Raw genomic sequence first — 23,497 nt, 5'->3', positions numbered from 1 at the left:
CAGTGGCGAGGAGCGGCTCCACGCAGGGCGAGCAGCACCCCGTGTGTGCAACGCCAGACCAGTCCTGGGCCTGAGGTCAGCCTCCCAGAGCCTGCGACGGGACCGTAAATGCCATACAGTGTGGCCAAACCACTCCTGCTGTGGGAACTGGAACTGCACACTTCCTGCCTTTCATCTTGCCTGTCGGGGAGGAATCTGTCAGAAGCAGCAAACCGCAGCCCCGTCACAGGGGCAAGGGGCAAGGCTGCGGCTCCGGGGCCACAGGGAGGGCTGGGAGTGGGCTGCGCTGAGCGGCGCGCCAGAGACAATGGAGAAGAGCGGGGGGGGGGGGGGGCAGGTCGGACCAGGCACCATCTGCCCAGGCCAGGCCCAAGCGAGTCCCTCTGCCGGCCAGGGACAGAGCTGGAGCTCGGACAGGGTGCACGGCCTGTGCGGGGACATATGCTGCTGTCGTCAGAGCCAGATTGCCAATTCTGGGTTTTTTCTGGGTGATGCTGGGAGAGCTTCACTTCAGAATTCTATCATTAGCTGGAGAGCACTGGGTCCTCCCTTGATCTCCTGCCAGAATGGATTTTTGGAGAAGAGCCTGGCTTTGGAAAGGCAAAATCAGAGAGCACAAAGGCACACCATGAACACACACCATGCGTAATTTTGGGGTGAGGAAATGGAGTTTTAAAACTAAAACATGAGAATTTATGCCTGCAAACAAGTAGTCCTTGCCTCCTGTCCCTGGGGGTGGCCAGGAGAGCCAAAGGGCATGCACGCATCCCGTTCTCCTCCAGGTCACTGTCTTTGAAGTGGGAGAAAAGGCAGGACATGATAAACACGGCATGGTCACAGGTCCAACACTGCCTGGCTTGCTCAGTGTACCCCTTGATCCCAGTCTGCTTTGTCCTCCAGCTCCCCACCCTCACCCCACGTCTTCAGCCCCCACACCAACCCCCCCAGGCAGCCAACTTTTTCCTTTGGCCTCTCCTTGTAGGCATAGGTTATTTTCCCCAAGTCCCATTGAGTGATTCAGGCCATACTACCAGGAAGCTCCCTGATGTGTCCCTTAGAATTAACCCAAATGGATTCCCTTGTTCTCACTTCCTTAGCTTAGTTCCTCTGAATCTTTCTTTGCCCTTCCTAAAGCCATCTGGGAAGTGGCAGATGATCTCTCTTCATCTCAGGGATGAATTTCCATCTGCAAGGTATCAGGGCTCACGCATATGATACAAGAGAAGGCTCTGGTTTAGGGCAAAAGGGACACACAAGCCCTGTGCAACCGGGGGTACGGGGGTGTTTGTCTCAGAGCCAGGACCCTGTAAACATGCTCTTAAGGTGACAGTTGTAATAAATGCACAAAAGCCTCCTAACTGACACGCTAATTAGCTGCCAGAATAGAAACAGATACAGAAGTACAATCCTCCGAATTTGCCAGTTTTCTTCTCTAGGAAACACATGCCAAAGATCGGTCTCTGGGATATTTTATTTTTAAGAGGCAGAGCTTGAGGGGCTGTCTGGGAAGGGTCAGATCCTTCAAACTTCATCCAGAATTCATTGAATTAGACCTAGAACTGGCCTGGCTGGAACCAGACTATCGCAATCAGATCTCAAATTAGAGACCCCTTGTGGGGCATTTCTGCCCACTCAAGATGTATCCTGAAAGCCCTCCGGGCAGGAGAAAAGAGGAAAAGGCCAGGTAATGGGGCAGCTGTTGTTTGTCTAGGACAAGGAGGCCCCCTCCCTGACACCTCGGTCCCTTCCAGAGTGATGGCCTCGTGCTCAGAGAGGCTCTTCCGTGTCTGCACGGGCGAGGGGGGGGGGGCGGGGGGCGATGGAGCCGAGGACGCAGGGGCTGTGCTACGAGCATCCTGTCGAAGCCGGGAGGCCCCTGGACCCTACATCGTGCTCTCTGAGCTCAGGTTCCCCGGCATCAGCCAGAGCTGCCTCTATCTTTCTTGAAATGAAAAATAGGCAACATAAAGTCGAATTTCACAAACAACTTTAAATGCTTCTGAAAACGATTTTACAGAAAAATAGAAAAAAGCAGCCTATACAAAACTGGCACATTTTATGAGCCATTAAGAAACAAAACTGGTTTTATTCCTCCGGCATTTTGCACGGATTAGGAAGGGGGAGTAAAGGCATTGCATCACGCTCAGTTAGGAGGCCAAGGGTCTGGAACTGTATGGAATTTCCACGTGGCCTCCGAAGAGCACGGTTTCCGATTTTGAGGGAGGACTTCCCATGTGGGCTGTCTCCTTCACCTCGTAGTGACGCTTCTCAGAGCCGGGCTTCTCAAATCTGTCTGCTGGTGACACTCCAATGGCAGAGGAGGGCCAATGCATTCCCAAGGGGCTGAGGAACTGTTCAAAGGGATCGTGAACAGCGCCCATCCCATCCGAGGTCTTGTATCTCAGACATCCACGTGAATTTTGCATTTGTATTTATCTTCACAGAAAAATCAGGCTTTAAATTCTTCATTGGTTGGACCCAGTCTGCAGTCCTGGGAGTGGGTCACATGAAGACAGGAACTGGAAGCCTGGACCAGGGTCAAGGGCGGGAGCTCGCTCACAGGCTAGGACTGGACCTGAGCAAGGCCGCACTGCCCACAGCAGGCAGGCTGGGGAGGGGTAGGAGGCCCACTGATGGGGTGCTCAAGGGTGGTCTTCATTAAAGGTAGAGACCCCGGCACAGGGAGTCGGGAGGTGCCATGGCCAGGTCAGGGAGAGTCTTGGGTGCTGTTCTTGGAGGATGTCTTTGTACCTCAGAGAGCTACTGCCCAGTGCAGTCTTTGCTGAGGTAGGGGGACACTTCCTTAACCATGCCGCCCACATTCAGCTGCTCCAGGTTTTCCAGGATCTCACCTAACACGATGGGTCCTGTTCCCTTGGATCAGAGGTTTCCTTTTCCTTCTTCCAATAGTCCTTAGAGTTCCTGTCCAACCACATACGACGTAGACAGGAGATGGGAGCAGGAGGCTTTGTCCTGCCTCACCTGGCAGCCCAGTGGGGTCATGCCCCATCACCCTCCCAGGACCAGTGTCATCCTACTTTTTTCTCAGCATCCCTAGTTGGCTTCTGGCTGGAATTCTGACAGCTAAACAGACACACTTCTTGGTTTACAAGTTGTTATTCTATCACTGTAAGTATCAGACAACTTTTGGGTTTTAGTCAGAACATAGCTAATGCATAATTTTGTTTGCTTCACAGCAAATTAAAGAATTGGCAGCACATTAAATAAATGGTTAAATTGATTAATTTTTTTCCCTCCAAATCTTCAAGTAAAATTGAAGCTCCAGACAGATGCACATATCTATCGAGGAGCTCCAGATACCCCGGAGGCCCCCCAGTGTGCCCAGAATTGTGACTAACTCATCAGGTCGGCACACAGAAAGAACACACAGACGCTGGCCATTTAAATAGTCCCGATCACGGCCATAGAACGGGCTAACGTCCTTAAAATTAGTATGACAGATAAAATGGTGCTTGAATAAAATTCGGTCTTGGCTAGCCAATCTTTTAAAGTCTAGCTAGGTAACAATGAAGCTGACAAATGTTTTATTTTGTCATCAGGCCTCTAAAACAGAAAGATAAGGAAAAACCCTCTAAATGTTCAAGCGCATGCCGACTCTTGTCACTGAACTACAGAATCCCAAATAATCCTGCCAGTTGTGCAGAACACGCAAGCCCATCCTGCTCACCTGCAAGTAGCTAAGTGGTCCCGAAACCAAATTAAGAAGTACTTAAGGAGACGATGAAGATGAGCCTGGAAACGAGAGCACAGCTGGTGGCCACACTTGGACATTTAGCTCACATATCACAGGCTTGCTCTCACCAAAGAAACCCGCCCACGCATTGACGTCTTCGTTGGGTTTTGAACTCAACTGGAGCGAGCTTGGTGTCATCTGCAGGGTTCTTGTGGCGTGTTTCATTGATGGATCAGAAATTCTCTTTGACTTTTGCCAGATTTTCACCCTGCTGGATTCAGAAAGTTTTATTCACTGTGGAAAAGACAAGGGGCTGACCTCAAGATTACTAGCTCTTTGATAGTGGGTCACTTTTTTCAGACAAAGGAATGTTTGAGGCTTTGTTAGAATCATGCCCTAATGATTAGGGGACAACTGAGGGAAGAGGGGGGATTTGACTGAAAAACTCCAACACTATTTTTGAATTCCTTGTACTGTCTGCTTTATGATATTCTGAGAGGCATGACAAACTTTTCTTTGGCAATTTTTATTTTATTTTCTTTAAAAGATTTATTTATTTATTTGAGGGAGAGAGTGCATGAGAATGGGGATGGGCAGAGGGAGGAGAGAGAGAAAATCTCAAGCAGACTCCTGGCTGAGTGTGGAGCCTGACACGGGGCTCGATCTCAAGACCCTGAGATCACAACCTGAGCCAAGGCCAAGAGTCAGACACTTAATCGACTGTGCCTCCCAGGCACCCATTCTTTGGCAATTTTTAAAGTGAAAGGATTACTGCTCCTCATTTTTCACTGTGTAATAAATAGTCACTATCCAGCAAAACACAGGGCTTTAAAGATTACATCCAGTTACTGATTTGGTTACATTTCTTGCACCAAGCATTCATTCCACTGAAAAATAATAGAAAAATTCCACTGTGAAAAATGCATGCAAGGTGAAAAATAATGTTTTGGTGACCTTTTTACCAATGTGATTATGGCTTTGAGGAAAGTCATCAAAAAATAAAATTTAAAAATGTAAATTAGCTGTGTCTCTGCTGAGATAGACATCTAAAAATATTGTAATATCAGTGCAAGTTTTTTCTGAAGTGAGTTCTTTATTAGTTTTATTTTTGATAATTCCTGTCATTGTGTCAACAGTAGAACATTCTTGGTCCAAATTAAAACTAATTAAAAGTTATTTAGGGAACACAAGTGAATAACAATGTTTAACAGTTAGCACCTCTCAGAATAGAAAGTCAAGCAGCTGACAAAATAGAAGCTGAAAAACATTCATGGTTTTGACTCTTCCAGATCACAGCAAAAACTGGTTTGCTTATATAACCGATGTAAACCCAGGATCCTACAGGGTCTAGTCTTGGCACTGGTTCAGACCTGCAGAAAAATATAATTGAGAACAATTCAAATGTTTCTGTCTCTTGAGAAAATGCCAAAGGTAGGAGTGTGTTTTAAATATCCAGCAAACTCCTGAAAGATACTGTTTGCACCTGTCTTTCCGTCTCTGGTTCTCTGACTGGCTCTCCGGCTTCTGTTTCCCCTCATGCTCTGGAGACCCAGCCTGAGGCTTCTCTCCCACTCCCTCTTTTCTCTGCCTCCGTTCTTCATCTGTCATTCAGCCTGGCCTACCGAGCTGCTTTAGTTTTCCTCCGATTGCTATTACCAGTATCTGTGTGACAAAATTCAAAACACGCCCCTCATTACAGGCAGAGGGCAGGGGTACGACACGTCGGATTTTGTATCCCACCTATTGTTCTTGTGTCTGTCCCCGAGAACAAGATGCCGGCTGCAGAAGAATTTTGCCACCAAAGCATTTCCTGAGTCAGTCAAGTGGTTAGACCCTGGAGCTGCAGGGGCCAAGGCCCTGCTTCAGATTCTGCGAGCTCTGCTTTGTCTTACAGGCACGGCTCACACTCGACCATGGCTTCAGCTCAGGTCATGATCGCGGGGTCCTGGGTGCTAGTCCCATGTCGGGCTCCCTCCTCGGTAGGGAGCCTGCTTCTCCCTCTGCCTCTGCTGCTCCCCCTGCTTGCACTCTCTCTCTCTGTCTGTCAGATAAATACATCTTTAAAAAAACCCAGCCTGTCTGCATGGCACTGAGCTGGGCTGAAAAAAAAATTAATAGAAACTGATTATTTTAGACAGACTGAGACCATGACAGAGGCAGGTCACTTCATGTGAACTGGATAAAATCTCTCAAAGTCTGAAGAAGTCCGGATTTTCAAATGCAGTTTTTTGGCTCTTGAACTGTCCAGTACAGAGCTCTTTGGAAATGTAAATCCTGTAACATGCGTAACGTCCTGTAACGCAGTGTTGGACTCTTAGAGGCTGAGAACTGACCCCTCTTTCTTGACACTTGAAGGAAGACCCTTGCTCCTAGGGTCCCCGGGAATGCACCTGAGCAGCCTGCCTCCCGGGAAAGAGCCTTCCAGGCTGGCCTGCAGGGCATTTCCGAGTGACCAGTGCCCGACAAAGCCCAGGGACAGCAGCCAGTGCTCCAGCCCAGACTGTCCAGCCAGAGGGTCTCGGGCGCTCTGCTCTCGCTTCAGTGGCCGACTGTTGCCATCTGCTGGCCACTGGAAGAAGGTGCTCCGCACTGGAAAAAGGGAGGATTTGTTTGGCTGTGGGGGCCAGGCTACTGAGAGCTGCGCCAAAATATAGGTGCAGACTCAGTGTTTTCTCCAAAGAAGTGACCTGGGGGAGGATCTATTACCATTCCACTCATTAATCCACACCAGAAGGTGGACTTTTATAAAAGTGATAACCTCGTTCATCCATGATTCAGTCAATTACAAACACATTTATAGCTATGAACCAGGTACTCGGCAAGGCACTGGGGGTGATAGTCACACCTCATTCTACCCCCACGTGACATTATCCCGTGTGGTCTTCTACCCTCATCACTGAATTAGGCTTTACATTCTGTCGTTCACTCCCGAACCCGCACCGACTCAATGCCTACTATAATGGCAGGCTCGGGCCGGAAGCTGAGCGTACAGCAGTGAGCAAAAAAGGTGCTGACCCCTACCCCCCACTGGTCTACTGTCTAGTAGGGGAGGCAGACATTAATCAGTTCATCACACAAATGTAACAGTATAAAATAGGTATAATATAAAAATATAACTGTGATAAAGGATTAGCCCAAATGACTTGGATCGATTCTAAAAAGGAAATTTGGGCTCTCTGATATGCATTAAATTTGGGGGGGAGATTTATTTTATTTTTTAATTTATTTTTTATTATTAACATATAATGTAGTATTTGTTTCAGGGGTACAGGTCTGTGATTCATCAGTCTTACGTAACACACAGTGCTCACCACAACACATACCCTCCCCAATGTCCATCACCTAGTCTCCCCATCTCCCCACCCCCCTCCCGTCCAGCAATCCTCAGTTTGTTTCCTGAGATTAAGAGTCTCTTATGGTTTGTCTCCCTCTCTGGTTTCGTCTTGTTTCATTTTTTCCTCTCTTCCCCTATGATCCTCTGCCTTGTTTCTTAAATTCCACATATCAGTGAAATCATATAATTGTCTTTCTCTGATTGACTTATTTTGCTTAGCATAATACCCTCTAGTTCCATCCACGTCACTGCAAATGGCAAGATTTCATTTTTTTATATTTATGCCCCTAACATGGGAGCAGCCAATTATATAAGCCAATTAATAACAAAATCCAAGAAAGACACTGACAATAATACAATAATAGTAGGGGATTTTAACACCCCCCTCATCACAATGGGCAGATCATCTAAGCAAAAGATCAACAAGGAAACAAGGACTTTGAATGACACACTGGACCAGATGGACTTCACAGATACCCTCATAATATTCCAAAGCAACAAAATGCACATTCTTCTCAAGTGCACATGGAACATTCTCCAGAATAGATCACATCCTGGGTCACAAATCAGGTCCCAACAGATACCAAAGACTGGGATCACTCCCTGCATATTTTCAGATCACAATGCTTTGAAACTGGAACTCAAGCACAAGAGGGAAGTTGGGAAGCATGCAAATACATGGAGGCTAGAGAGCATCCTATGAAAGAATGAACGGGCCAACCAGGAAATTAAAGAAGAATTTTAAAAATTCATGGAAACAAATGAAAATGAAAACACAACTGTTCAAAACCTGTGGGATGCAGCAAAGGCGACCCTAAGAGGCAAGTATATAGCAGTACAGGCTTTCCTCAAGAAACAAGAAAAGTCTCAAATACACAAACCAACCCTACACCTAAAGGAGCTGGAGAAAGAAGAGCAGATAAAGCCTAAACCCTTGGGAGAAGAGAAATAATAAAGATTAGAGCAGAAATCAATGAAATAGAAACCAAAAGAACAGTAGAACAGAACAACGAAACTAGGAGCTGGTTCTTTGAAAGAATTAATAAGATTGATAAACCTCTGGCCAGACTGATATGCATTAAAATTATTTAAAATGTTTCACTTGGGATGCTTGGCTGGCTCAGTCAGTTAAGCGTCTGCCTTTGGCTCAGGTCCTGATTTTAGGGTCCTGGGATCAAGCCCCACATCAGGCTCCTTACTCAGTGGGGAGTCTGCTTCTCCCTCTCCCACTCCCCCTGCTTGTGCTCTCTCTCTGGCAAATAAATAAATGCAATCTTAAAAATACAATACAATACAATATAATACAATGTTTGTTTCTTCTCCAGCACTTCCACTTTTGGGAGCTTATCCTAAGGCAACAATCAGAAAATCGGACTGATTTATAAGGATGTTTCCTGCATGATTGTTTATAAAATCAAAAAAGTAAAAATAAAAATGGAAACCATCCAAAGAGCCAATGATAAGAGGTTGGTTAAACAAATTATGGTACTCTCGGGGCGCCTGGGTGGTGCAGTCGTTAAGCGTCTGCCTTCGGCTCAGGGCGTGATCCCGGCGTTCTGGGTTCAAGCCCCACGTCAGGCTCCTTTGCTGGAAGCCTGCTTCTTCCTCTCCCACCCTCCTGCTTGTGTTCCCTCTCTTGCTGGTTGTCTCTCTCTGTCAAGTAAATAAAAAATCTTAAAAAAAAAACAACACAACAAATTATGGTACTCTCAAAAAACAGAATATTCTGGAGCCATTAAAAATGACAATGTGAGGCCATACTATTTGACTAGGAACATATTTATTATATACATTGTAAGTTACAGAAAGGTACTTACAGTAAACCCCATTTTTTTTTAAAGATTTTATTTATTTATTTGACAGAGATAGAGACAGCCAGCGAGAGAGGGAACACAAGCAAGGGGAGTGGGAGAGGAAGAAGCAGGCTCATAGCGGAAGAGCCTGATGTGGGGCTCGATCCCAGAATGCCGGGATCACGCCCTGAGCCGAAGGCAGACGCTTAACCACTGCGCCACCCAGGCACCCCAGTAAACCCCATTTTTGAAAACATGTTTATGGGTGTTTTCTTCCAGCTCCCTACTATGTAATCAATTTATTTGATTGTTACTGTTGGATCATTACGATCATCATGCAAATATGCTGTTATTTTTCCCATCCCCCTTCCAAAAGGGCCCATAGTAGAAAGACTTATGTTGGCTCTATTTCCCCACCACCTCATTTCTTTGTTTCCCTTTCAGTAAGGCTGCTCTAATTGCTCCCCTCTTAAACCTACTCCAGTCAGGTTTTGTGTGTCTCAAGGTCACCAGTGGCCTCCATATTGCTAAACCCAGAGTCATCGCTGTCCTCATGTCATGGGCTCCCTCAGCAGCATCTAACACAGCGGCTGCTCCCTCCTTGTATGAGTTCTTCCTCTGGCTTCCAGAACCCCACCCTCTGGGATCTCCTGCCTCATTGCTTCTGCTTTCTCAGGCTTTTCTGCATTCCTCCTATTCTCCCCAACTTTTTTTTTTTAAGATTTTATTTATTTATTTGAGAGATATAACATGAGCGGGGTGAGGGGCAGAGGGAGAAGCAGACTTCCCACTGAGCAGGCAGCCCGATGCGGGACTCCATCCCAGGACCCTGAGATCATGACCCGAGCTGAAGGCAGATGCTTAACCGACTGAGCCACCCAGGCACCCCTCTTCCCAGCTTTTTAATGTTAGTTCTCTTCTCTTCCCTGCCTATACTCGCTCCTGTGACCATATCCAGTCATGGCTTTAAGCCCCATCTGCCCTAGCCTAGATCTCTCTCCTAAACTCCTGACCCATAAATCCAACTGTCTACTCAGGTTTCTCATAGACATTTCAAACTCAGCATGTCCCTAACAGAACTTATGACCCTCCTCCCCATTTAACCTGCTCCAGCCACAGTCTTCCTTAATCCACTCTTTGGCACCTAAATCCTTTCCAATGCTCAAGCCAGAACCCTGCAAATCATCTGCAATCATCATCCTTTCTTTTGTATCCAGATCCAATCCTTCAGGAAATCCTTTTAGCCTTGTGTCAAAATCTATTTCCCAAACCCAACTACTGCTCATCACCCTCCCTGCAACACTGTGGTCCTCTCTGCCCCCACCCACGACCTGGGTTACTGCAGTAGCACCTCCGCTGTCTCCCCTACAGTCTCTTGCCACCACAGAAGCCAGAGTGATCCTTTAATAATGTACGTCAGATCACGTCACTGCTGGTCAAAACCCTGCAGAGGCTCCCGGTCCTGCACAGAGTAGAAGTCTACAAGACACACTGTGTCCTCTCTTTCCCAGCTGCCCTCCGACATCACCTCCTAGCCATCTCCCCATCACTCACTCTGCTCCAGCCTGGCTGGCCTCCTTGCGATGTCAGGAGCACACGGGGTCCACTCTCCTTAGGGACTTCTGCTGCTGTTCACTCTGCCTGGAGTGTGCACCCCATAGAGACCCGCACCTCCTTTGAGTCCTTGCTCAAATGCCTCACGCTCGCTGAGGGTGTTTTAACCCTCATGTTTCCATGTTGCGATCCCCTCTCTAGCCATCCTGATTCCCCTCACCCTGCTCTATCTTTCTTTTTTCCATAGCATTTTTATGATAAGATACTAAACAATTTATTTTTTAATTATATATATAATATGTATAATCATAATTATATATATTATGTATGTACATATTGTTCATTTGAATGCATTTTTCTTGAGGAACAGAAATCTTCATCTAGAACTGTGCTTGGTACAATGCCCAAGGAAAAAAATTTTTTTAACTTTTTTTTTTTTAAGATTTTATTTATTTATTTGGGGCGCCTGGGTGGCGCAGTCGTTGAGCGTCTGCCTTTGGCTCAGGGCGTGATCCTGGCGTTCTGGGATCGAGCCCCACATCGGGCTCCTCTGCTGGGAGCCTGCTTCCTCCTCTCCCACTCCCCCTGCTTGTATTCCCTCTCTCACTGGCTGTCTCTCTCTCCGTCAAATAAATAAATGAAATCTTTAAAAAAAAAAAAAAGAAAAAGAAAGAAAAAAAGATTTCATTTATTTATTTGAGAGAGAGAGAGCACAAGCGGGGGGGAGGGGGTGCGCAGATGGAGAAGGAGAAGCAGACTCCCTGCTGAGCAGAGAGCCCGATGTAGGGCTCGATCTCAGAACCCTGGGCAGGGACCCAAAGGCAGACGCTTAATCGACTGAGCCACACAGGTGCCCCAACTTTTTTTTTTAAAGTAATCCCTACACCAGATGTGGGGCTTGAAATCACAACCCTGAGATCCAGAGTTGCACACTTCACTGACTGAGCCTGCCAGGTGTCCCAGAAAAAAAAATATTTATAATAAATGAATTTTACAAAGTATAGGTATATAAAAATCATCACATCGTATATTTAAACTTTTTTATAATTTTATTTGTCCACTATACCTCAATAAAGCTAAAAAAAAAGATTAATATTTTCCTGAAAGTAGCATTTCCTTAACAGTAGTTAGTCCATGAAAGCCTATAAATTAAAAAGACTTTTTTTTTTTTAAAGATTTTATTTATTTGACAGAGGGAGACAGCCAGCGAGAGAGGGAACACAAGCAGGGGGAGTGGGAGAGGAAGAAGCAGGCTCCTAGTGGAGGAGCCTGATGTGGGGCTCGATCCCAGAACGCTGGGATCACGCCCTGAGCCGAAGGCAGACGCCCAACGACTGCGCCACCCAGGCGCCCCAGAAGACTTTTGACTTAAAGTAACAAAGTGAGGATCTGGGATAGTGAAAAATGAGTGAATAAATGAATGCATGGAATGGGTCTGAACAGATAAAAACTAATCCACTAACCATGAAGATTTCTAGGTAGAAGGATAATGGATACACATTTTTTCTTGTTGTTCATCTGTTTTTAATTTTTCTATAATAAATCTGAATTCTTAAATAGACATTTTGAAAAAAACAGGTTTACTACTGAGGATAACAACAGTTTTAATTAATTAATTTTTAGTCTATAGTTTCAACTGTTCATCTATAGAAGAGAATTGGTAAGATGGTAGAAATGTGGGAAAGGTACCCATTTACATTATTGTGAAGCCATTATGAAGCCCCTGCCCAGATAGTGGGAGACATTCAGTCTTGATCAGAGTTCCGTCAGAAGCAGACCCTGGAAGGGGTCTATTTGGGAGGTAAAGAGTGAACAAAGTGAGACAGAGAAGAGAAGGAAGCCAATAAAGGGAGGGCTGTCCAGCCATTTCCACTATGGACAGTGGGGACTCCATCCCCTAGATGAACTCTCAGTCACAGCATAGAGCGTGCCTCAGTTACCCCACCTGAAGGGTTAGGAAACTGGAGTATGTGTCCACCTCCAGCAGTTGAGGGCTGTTTCTGGAGCCATTAATGCTCTTTGCGTTTCCAGCTTGTCCCATGTATTCCTATAGCCAGAAAAAGCAATCCCTTGGGCATGTGCTGGCAGTAGGTAGAGTTTTCAGAGTAGAGGTGAAAGACAAGGGGTTATGGGGCAGGGGAGGGAGGGACCTGAGAGGGTCTGCTATGGTTCCTTGATTAGACCCTGATTGATCTATGAGAGGAGCTCCCTTGTCTGGTGCTCTCTGCGGCTCCTCCCTCACCCCTGCAAGTCCTGCTTGTCCGTGCACCTCCATGGCCACATCCGAAGTGGGCAGAGGGGAGAGTGCCCTCTCTGGGAGTCTGTGCAGCTGTTGTAGCACGTATGGGCTCCCAAGCATTGTTTTAAGGCCCTAACAACTTAAGTTTTTCTAGTCTGGGTTCAAGAACTCTTTGGCAATACAATTCCTTCCAACACTTAGTAAGCTTCTGAAATAATTGTTTTCAGTCATTTCCATGTGCCAGTATGCACACATAGCGTTCTTCGCTAGACCTAACTCTCGAGCCTGATTTACTTCTTTACATCCTAAGCCCCATGCCTCTCTCCTTCAACTTAATGGCAACCATCTTGAAGCTATCTGGAAAAAAACAGTCTTGAGTGTGAAGAAAGCATCCTTAAATGGCAATGGTGACACTATTTGCTTAAAAAGAAGTCTTAATGGGCTTCTGTTGTTCAAAGCCTTTTTTCTACGTTATCACTTATATTTTGGGTTTCAAGGCAGAAGGCTCCGAATTTCTGGACTCATTCTATTTCCTTTCACTTCTCCTCTTAAAGCAGCCGATTCTTGCCTGAGCTTGACTCTTACGCTGACACACAAGCAAAGCAAATAAGAACTGATGGGCACTATCTTTGGGTTTTCCAACCTCTTTTAGAGCCATGACTCAGTAGACATTTTGCTCACCAAGGAATTGAAGACAACAGTTTTATTAAATAATTTGCTGTTATATAACATGGGTTTTCATTTTGTTAGCCTCCAATACCAATCTTGTTGCCTTCCTCTGCAATGGTATATATTTTAGGCTTTATTCTTAACTCAAGGACCCCAATGGAAGGGAGTAAGTTTTGTAGTAATACTAGTAACACTAGCCACTGTATAAATAAACCCAAGGATTTCAATGGCTTAACCCAATGAAAGTTTTGTCCTCACTCATGAAATAGACCTGGGTTGTGACAGTCAATGGGTACCCTCCTCCATGAAGTCATTCAAGGACCAGGATGTCGAAAGCAAAGTCACCTCCACCTCCAACATATGGTTTCTAACAGGGTCATGTGCATTCCAGCTAGTGAGAAGACTAAAGAGCACGAGGCTTAAAGGAGCAGAGCAGGAAGAGTCTGAGCTCATCTCATCCCATGGATACAACTAGATAACACCCACATTGGTAGAAATAAACCAGAAAATGACTGGCAAAACAGACTCCCCACAGCTAAATGTAGAGTAGAGGCCACATCGAAGAGGTTGGGAAGGGCAGATGTGTTGGGAGTCAAAAGGACCTTTGTAATTGGCCACAGGAGGGAGAGATGCTACTGGCATGGAGAAAGGAGAGAAACAGACCCTACCCCAGGCACCCCAGGCACTCCAGCACGACACGTGGAAGACGAATCCCCATAACATTTGGCTTTGAAGGCCCAAGGGGTCTGGCTTCCTGAGTTGTTTTTTTTTTTTTTTTTAAAGATTATTTATTTATTTATTTGACAGAGATAGACAGCCAGCGAGAGAGGGAACACAAGCAGGGGGAGTGGGAGAGGAAGAAGCAGGCTCCCAGAGGAGGAGCCCGATGTGGGACTCGATCCCGGGATTCTGGGATCACGCCCTGAGCTGAAGGCAGACGCCCAACGACTGCGCCACCCAGGCGCCCCTGGCTTCCTGAGTTTTTTATAATCAGTGGGACTTAACACCTGGAACTTTAAAAATCAGTGAGTTTGGCTCGGGCAGAGCCAGGAAAATGATAGGAAATTGAGTCCCCATTCTTTTTTTTTTTTTTTTATTTTTTATTTTTAAAAGATTTTATTTATTTATTCGACAGAGATAGAGACAGCCAGCGAGAGAGGGAACACAAGCAGGGGGAGTTGGAGAGGAAGAAGCAGGCTCATAGCAGAGGAGCCTGATGTGGGGCTCGATCCTATAATGCCGGGATCACGCCCTGAGCCGAAGGCAGACGCTTAACCGCTGTGCCACCCAGGCGCCCCTGAGTCCCCATTCTTAAAGAGGCAGCAAAACAAACAGCCCTGTGGACACACAGCATAGAAACAGCAGTTGGAAAATGCCTGGGGTACACAGGAGGGAGATTTGTTTACTAATCTCAGGGCATGTGCTGGAGGGGCAGGGAAATTTGGGAGACTTCTCCAAGAATAAAGGAGCTGACGGGCACCATTTCCCTCCCCCACATCCCAGCCTAGATACACAGACACCTGTGGGAACCAACAGAGTACCAACACTGTCCACCTAGCTAGCTAACAGCACACCCTACCCCTATGCTCTCCTGCAGACTTGCCCCCTCCACCCCAGCCTGGGCAGTTTTCCCAGGCGGATGCAACTTCCCTCCCACAGGGGACCAGGGTGGACCTTCTGGCACTGCACGCCCTGCCCCTGAGTTCTCCTGTAGACCTGCATCCTCCAATATGCCTTTGGTCAAAGCCTGTCTGAAGCAGTGCCACAAGCCTGGCAGTGTGCAAGCAGCCCCAGCAGGGGCCAGCACCACTCCAAAGGGACTCCTGCCTTGGGCAGAGGGGAAGATAACCATACACGCTAGTCAGACTGTGGCCCCAGCAGTGGGTTCGGAGCAGACAGTTGGTCTGATTGCAGGCCTGGCCTATCCACAAAAGCTTCTCAGGGGACAACACAGGGAGAGTTCCTTGCATTTTGGGGCTACTACATCTCTGGCAAACACCTGGTCTGACTTGACTCAAGCCCGTGGCTACAGACTGGCCCTCTAAAAACACAGGGACCAAACCCTATCCACAATAGGCAGAGAGCCATCACAGACGACTTAGCCACATGGTAAGGTGCACACAACACACATGGGAGAAACCCTTGAAGTGCCAGGTTCGGGCGGAACACAGGACATTGCACTGCAGGGCACTACAGGACCTCTTCTTCATAAGGCCACTACTTTCAAGAGCAGGAGACACAGCAGACTTTCCTAACACAGAAACAGACAAAGACAGTTAGACAAAATGAAGAAACAGAGGGATATGTCCCAAATGAAAGAACAGGACAGAATCACAGCAAGAGAGCTAAATGAAATGGAGACAAGTAATATTTCTGATAATTTTTTTAAGATTTTATTTTTAAGTCATCTCTACACCCAATGTGGGGCTCGAATTCACAACCCTGAGATCACAAGTTGCATGTTCTTCCACCAGATCCAGGCAGATGCACCCGATAAATACTTTATTTTATTTTTTTATTTTTAAAGATTTTATTTATTTATTTATTTATTTATTTGACAGAGATAGAGACAGCCAGCGAGAGAGGGAACACAAGCAGGGGGAGTGGGAGAGGAAGAAGCAGGCTCATAGCGGAGGAGCCCGATGTGGGGCTCGATCCCATAACGGCGGGATCACGCCCTGAGCCGAAGGCAGACGCCCAACCGCTGTGCCACCCAGGCGCCCCCCGATAAATACTTTAAATTAATGGTCAAAAAGATACTCACTGGACTTGAGAAAAGAGTGGAGGACCTCAGCGAGACCTTCAACAAAGAGACAGAAAACATAAAAAAGAAGCAGAGATGAGTAACTCAATAACTGAAATTAAAAATACACTAGAGGGAATAGCAGACTAGAGGAAGCAGAAGAACGGTTCGACAACCTGGAGGACAGAGTAATGGAAAGCAATGAAGCCGAATAGGAGAGAGAAAAATGAATTATTAAAATAAAAATAGATTAAGAGAACTCAGTGATACCATCAAGCATAATAACATTCACATTACAGGGATCCCAGAAGAAAAGAGAGAAAAGGGACAGAAAATTTATTTGAAGAAATAATAGTTGAAAACTTCTCAAATCTGGGGAAGGAAAAAGAAATCTAGAGCCAGGAGGCACAGAGAGCCCCCAACAAAATCAGCCCAAGGAGGTTCACACCAAAACAAATAGTAATTAAAATGTAAATGCAAAAAGTACTAATAAAGAGAAAATTTTAAAAGCAGCAAGAGAAAAGAAAACAGCTACATTAGGGAAAACCCAATAATGCTATCAGCTGATTCTTCAGCAGAAATTTTGCAGGCCAGAAGAAAGTAGCATGATATGTTCAAAATGCTAAACAAACAAACAAACAAAAAACAACAAAAAACCTGCAGCCAAGAGTACTCTATCCAGCAAGGCTACCATTCAGAATAAAGGCTGAGATAAAGAGTTTCCCAGAGAAACAAAAGTTAAAGGAATTCATGAGCACTATACCATCCTTACAAGAAATGTTAAAGAGGATGCTGTGGGTAGAAAGGAAAGACCATAAGCAGGAGTAAGAAAAGTAGGAAGCACAAAAGTAGTAAAATTGAGTATATGTATAAAAATCAGTCAAGGGATTCACAAAATAAAAGAATGTAAAGTATGACACCATATACCTAAAACATGGTGGGGAGAGGAATAAAAACTTAGTGCTTTTAGAATGGGTTCGAACTTAAGCAACCATCAACTTAATATAGACTGCCACAGGCATAAAATGCTATATATAAACCTAATGGAAACCACAAATCAAAAACCAGTATTAGATATGCAAAAAATAGGCAACCAAGTATATCACTAATGAAAGCCAGCAAACTGTGAGAGAAGAGAACAAGAGAAGACATGAACAGAGAAGACCTATAAAAACAATCATAAAACAAGTAACACAATGGCAATAAGCACATACCTATCAGTAATTACTCTGAATGTAAAAGGACTAACTGCTCCAATCAAAAGACGTAGGAATGGATAAAAAAGCAAGACCTATCTATATGCTGCCTACAAGAGACTCATTTCAGACCTAAAGATACAGGCAAACTAAAAGTGAAGAAGTGGGCTAAATGGGTGATGCGTATTAAGGAGGGCACTTGTTGTGTTGAGCACTGGGTGTTATGTGTAAGTGATGAATCACTAAGTTCTACTCCTGAAACCAATATTACACTATATGTCAACTAACTAGAATTTAAATAAAAAATTGGAAGAATGAATGAATAAATAAATAAATGGAAAGGAAAAAAAGTGAAGGAATGGAAAAGCATTTATCATGCAAATGGAAGTGAAAAGGAAACCAGGGTAGTAATACTTACATTGGACAAGCTAGACTTTAAAACAAAGACTGTAACAAGAGACAAAGAAGGACACTACATAATCATAAAAGGAACAACCCAATAAGAAGGTATAACAATTGTAAATATTTATGCACCCAACATGGGAACACCCAAATACATAAAGCAGCTAAAAACAAACATGAAGTAATTGAAAGTAACAGAATAATAGTACAGGACTTTAACACCCCACTTACATCAATGGATACATCACCCAGACAGAAAATCGATTAAAAAACAGTAGCTTTGGACCAGGTGGATTTAACAGATATATTCAGAACATTCCATCCTAAAACAGTGGGACACACATTCTTTTCAAGTAAACATGGAATATTCTCCAGAATAGATCATATCTTAGGCCACAAACAGTGTCAAGAAGTTCAAAAAAATTGAAGTCATACCAGGCATCTTTTCTGACCACAACACTATGAAACTAGAAATCAACCACAAGAAAAAATCTGCAAAGAACACAAATATATGGAGGCTAAATAACATGCTATACTAAACAATGAATGGGTCAACCAGGAAATAAGAGAGGAAATAAAAAATATGTGGAGACAAAAATGAAAAAGCAACAGTCCAAAATTGTTGGGATGCAATAAAAGCTGCTCTGAGAAGGAAGTTTACAGCAATGCAAACCTACCTCAAGAAGCGAGAAAAATCTCAAATAAACAACCGAACCTTACACCTAAAGGAGCTAGAGAAAGAAGAGTAAACAAAGCCCAAACCAGTAGAAGGAAAGAAAATAAGATTAGAGCAGAAATAAATGAAATAGAAACTAAAAAAAGAGAGAGAGAAGATTGATGAAACTAGGAGCTGGTTCTTTGAAAAGATCAACAAAATTGATACACCTGTAAACAGACTCATCAGGAAGGAAGGAAGGAAGGAAGGAAAGGCCGGCCACCCAAGTAAACAAAATCAGAAATGAGAGAGGAGAAATAACAACTGACAACACAGAGATAGAAAAGGATTATAAGAGAATATTATGAAAAATTACATATCAAAAAATTGGACAACCTAGAAGAAATGGATAAATTCCTAGAAACATATAACCTCCCAAACTGAATCAGGAATAAACAGAAAATTTGAACAGACAGATTGCTAGTAATGAAATTGAATGAGTAATCAAAAAACTCCCAAGAAACCAAAGTCCAGAACCAGATAGCTTCACTGGTGAATTCTACCAAACATGTATTTATTTATTTATTTATTTATTTATTTATTTATTTATTTATGGGGGATTGGGGCAGAGGGAGAGGGAGACAGAGAATCTTAAGCAGGTTCTACCCCCAGTACAGAGCCTGAGGCAGGGCTTGATCTCACAAACCTGAGATCATGACCTCAGCTGAAATCAAGAGACACTTAACTGACTGAGGCACATTTAAAGAATTTTATTCTTTAAAGAAAATTAAAGAATTCTATTTTTCTCAAACTATTTGAAAAAATAGAAGAGAAAGGAAAGCTTCCAAATTCATTCAATGAGGCCAGTATTACCCTGATACCAAATCAGATAAAGACACTACAGAAAAAGAGAAATACAGACCAATAGCTCTGATGAACATAGGTGCAAAAATCCTTGCAAAATATTAGCAAATTGAATCCAACAATACATTAAAAAAATCATTAATCACCATCAGGTGGATTTATTCTCAGTATACAAGGGTGGCTCAATATTCGCAAATCAATATATGTGATACATCACATCAACAAGAGAAAGGACAGGGGCACCTGGCTGGCTCAGTTGGTAGAGCATGTGACCCTTGATCTTAGGGTTGTAAGTTCAAGCCCTGTGTTGGGTGTAGAAATCACTTAAAAGTAAAATCTCAAAAAAAAAAAAAAAAAAGACAAGGGAAAGGATTAAAACAATATGATCATTTCAATAGATGCAGAAAAAGCATTTGACAAAGTACAATATCCATTCCTGACAAAAACCCTTAACAAAGTAGGTTTAAAGGGAATATACCTCAAAATAATAAAGGCCATTTATGAAAAACCCACAGCTAACGTCATACTTAATGGTGAAAAACTAAGAGCTTTTCCCCTGAGATCAGGAAAAAGACAAAGATATCAATTCACCACTTTTTTTTTTTTATATAAGTAGGCTCCTTGCCCAGCCTGGAGCCCAACATGGGACTTGAACTCATGACCCTGAGATCAAGACCTGAGCTTATTGAGATCAAGAGTCAGAGGCTTAATTGCCTGAGCCACCCAGGTGTCCCCACTCTCACCACTTTTATTCAACACTGTACCAGAAGTCCTAGCCACAGCAATCAGACAATAAAAAGAAACAAAAGGCATCCAAATTGGTAAGAAAGAGGTAAAATTTTCACTATTTGCAGATGACATGATATTTTGTATAGAAAACCCTAAAGACTCCACCAAAAAAACTACTAGAACTGATAAATGTATTCAGTTAGGTTGCAGGATACAAAATCAATATACAGAAATCCGTTGCATTTCCATACACTAATAATGAAGTAGTAGAAAGAGAAATTAAGAAAACAGTCCCATTTACAATTCTACCAAAATAATAAAATATCTAGGAATAAAATTAATCAAGGAGGTGAAAGATCTGTATTCTAAAAACTATAAAACACTGATGAAAGAAATTGAAGACAACACAAACGGAAAGATATTCCATGCATTAAAATGTCCATACTAGGGGCGCTTGGGTGTCTCAGTCATTAAGTGTCTGCCTTCGGCTCAGAGCATGATCCTGGCATTATGGGATCGAGCCCCACATCAGGCTCCTCCACTGGGAGCCTGCTTCTTCCTCTCCCACTCCCCCTGCTTGTGCTGTCTCTCTCTGTGTCAAATAAAATAAAATAAAATAAAATAAAATGTCCATATTACCCAAAGCAATCTACAAATTCAATGCAATCCCAATCAAAATACTAACAGCATTGTTCCTAGAACAAATAATACTAAAATTTGTAGGAACCACAAAAGATCCTGAATAGCCAAAGCAATCTTGAAAAAGAAGGACAAAACTGAAGGTATCACAATCTGAGCATCAAAATATACTACAAAGCTATAGTAATCAAAACAGTATGGTACTGGCACAAAAAGAGATACATAGAGCAATAGAACAGACTAGAGAGTCCAGAAATAAAACCATGATTATATGGTCAATTAATCTTCAAATAAAGGACAAAGAAGTCAAGAATATGCCGTGGGAAAAAGACAGTCTCTTTTAACAACTGGTGCTGGGAAAACTGGACAGCTACTTGAAAAGAATGAAACTGGGCCACTTTCTTACACCACACACAAAAATAAACTCAAAATGAATTAAAGACCTAAATGGTAGACCTGAAACCATAAAAATCAGAGAAGAGAGCACAGGATTTTGACACTGGCCATAGCAACCTTTTTCTGGATGTATCTCCTGAGGCAAGGGAAACAAAAGCAAAAATGAACTATTGGGACTACATCAAAATAAAAAGTTTCTGCACAGTAAAGGAAACAATCAAAAAACTAAAAGACAGCCCACTGAATTGGGGAAGATATTTGCAGATGACATTTCCAATAAAGAGTATCTAGAATATATAAAGAACTTATACAACTCTAAATACCAAAAAACCCCACAAGTAATCCAACCCAAAAATGAGCAGAAGACAGGAACAGACATTTCTCCAAGGAAGACATCCGGATGGCCATCAGATACATGAAAGGATGCCCAACATCACTTATCATCAGGGAAATGCAAACCATACCACAATGAGGGGGTGCCTGGGTGCTCAGCTGGTTAAATGTCTGCCTTTGGCTCAGGTCATGATCCCAGGGTCCTGGGATCGAGTCCCCCAGCTTGCTCCCTGCTCAGCAGGGAGTCTTCTCCATCTCCCTCTGCCCCTTCCCCCCGCTCGTGTTATTTCTCTCACTCTCTAGCACTCACTCTTTCTTTCTCTCAAATAAATAAAATCTTAAAAACAAAACAGGACACCTGGGTGGCTCAGTCAGTTAAGTGTCTGCCTTTGACTCAGGTCATGATCCCAGGGTCCTGGGATCGAGCCCCCAAGCTTGCTCCCTGCTCAGCAGGGAGTCGTCTTCTCCATATCCCTCTGCCCCTTCCCCCCGCTCGTGTTATTTCTCTCACTCTCTAGCACTCACTCTTTCTTTCTCTCAAATAAATAAAATCTTAAAAACAAAACAGGACACCTGGGTGGCTCAGTCAGTTAAGCGTCTGCCTTTGACTCAGGTCATGATCCCAGGGTCCTGGGATCAAGTCCTGCATTGGAATCCCTGCTCAGTGGGGACCCTGCTTCTCCCTCTGCCTGCTGCTCCCCCTGCTTGTGCACTCTCTTGCACTCTCTTTCTCTGGCAAATAGATAAATAAAATCTCTTTAAGATAAATATACAAACAAAAAACGATGAGATATCACCTCACACCTGTCAAAATGGTTAAAATAAAAAACACAGGAAACAACAGATGTTGGTGAGGATGCAGAGAAAAGAGACCCCTCTACACCATTGGTGGGAATGCAAACCGGTGCCGCCACTGAGGAAAACAGTATAGAGGTTCCTCAAAAAGTTAAAAATAGAACTACCCTATGATTCCAATAATTCCACTATTGGGTATTTGCCCAAAGAATACAAAAAACACAATTCAAAAAGATATATGGACCCCTATGATTATTGCAGCATTATTTACAATAGCCAAATTATGGAAGCAGCCCAAATGTCCATTGACTGATGAATGGATAAAAAAGATGTGGAATATACACACATGAAATATTAGTCATAAAAAAGAATGACGTGTTGCCATTTGCAATAATATGGATGGATCTAGGGGGCATAATGCTAAGTGAAATAAGTCAGAGAAAGATAAATAACATTTAATTTCACTTATATGTGGAATTAAAGAAACAAAACAAATCAACAAAGGGGAGGAAAAAGAGACAAATCCAAAAAACAGGCTCTTAACTATAGAAAACAGATGGTTACCTGAGGGGAGGTGAGTGGGGGATGGGTGAAAAAGGTGAAGAAAATAGTACACTTACCACGAGCACTGAGTAAAGCATAGTTGTTGAATCACTATAATGTACACCTGAAACTAATGTTAACACTCTATTAATGATACTGAATATTTTTTTAAAAAGATTTTATTTATTTTTGAGAGAGAGAGTGAGCACCAGCAAGGGGAGTAGGGGCAGACGGAGAGGGAGAAGCAGACTCCCCGTTGAGCATGGAGCCCAATGCGGGACTCGATTCCAGGACCCTGAGATCGTGACCTGAGCCGAAGGCAGATGCTCAGCCCACTGAGCCACCCAGGCGCCCGGTACTGGAGAGAAGACTCGAACAGCATGGATGTGCTCTGCTGAGAGGGTCTGTGAGTCTCAAAATTTCTCCTCCCATTTCATTTTCTAGAATTCAGTCACATGGCTCCATCTAGATGCAAGGAATCGGGAGGAAGGATGTATTTTCTGGCTAGGCAGTCAGAGTGCAATACTCTGGAAAGGACAGAACCAATTTTTTAGTGGACAGTGAGCTGATTTCCCACAACTTACACAGAAAAAATATAAATAACGTCAATGTGCAGCTCTCGCCTGTACCTTCCAAGCCTTTTCTCTAATGATCTGTTTGGACTCACCAGAATGGGAGGATTTGTCAGGATTCTGTCCTCGGACTTGAGATGAGGGACCTTCCTCACCTGATTCAATTTGGGGAAAAAGGAAGGAACGGGCAGGGTCTCTTTAAATAACTGCTTCCTTCCCTGTTTTGGTAAAAATATTCTTCAGACTGAGCAATTACCAACTGCTGACTTTTAGCGTGGTGGCTGTTTTTTAACAAAGAAATTGAAAAGCTGAACCACTCTGCTCTTTGCTTCCCTGAGTGAGAGTAG

General features: G+C 43.8%; 1 long non-coding RNA gene across 4 annotated transcripts in view; it reads right to left on the bottom strand.

Annotated features, from left to right (window-relative positions):
• Positions 1-978: 978 nt before the first annotated feature.
• Positions 979-23,497, bottom strand: part of LOC148110762 (uncharacterized) — a 66,134-nt gene continuing 43,615 nt past the window's right edge. Inside the window, exons 3-4 of one of the 4 annotated variants that reach the window (XR_015724195.1) lie at positions 16,048-16,083; positions 3,972-5,064 (exon numbers count right to left, since the gene is read on the bottom strand). This is a non-coding gene — a long non-coding RNA (uncharacterized LOC148110762). The other 3 variants (XR_015724194.1, XR_015724196.1, XR_015724193.1) reach the window with 3 other exon arrangements.

This window comes from Ursus americanus, chromosome 1 (genome assembly GCF_024610735.1).
Source record: "Ursus americanus isolate L20-20 chromosome 1, mUrsAme1.1.p, whole genome shotgun sequence".
Lineage (NCBI taxonomy): Eukaryota > Metazoa > Chordata > Mammalia > Carnivora > Ursidae > Ursus > Ursus americanus.
Note: the sequence above shows the minus strand (reverse complement) of the source record. Positions and strands in the feature narration are given on the sequence as shown.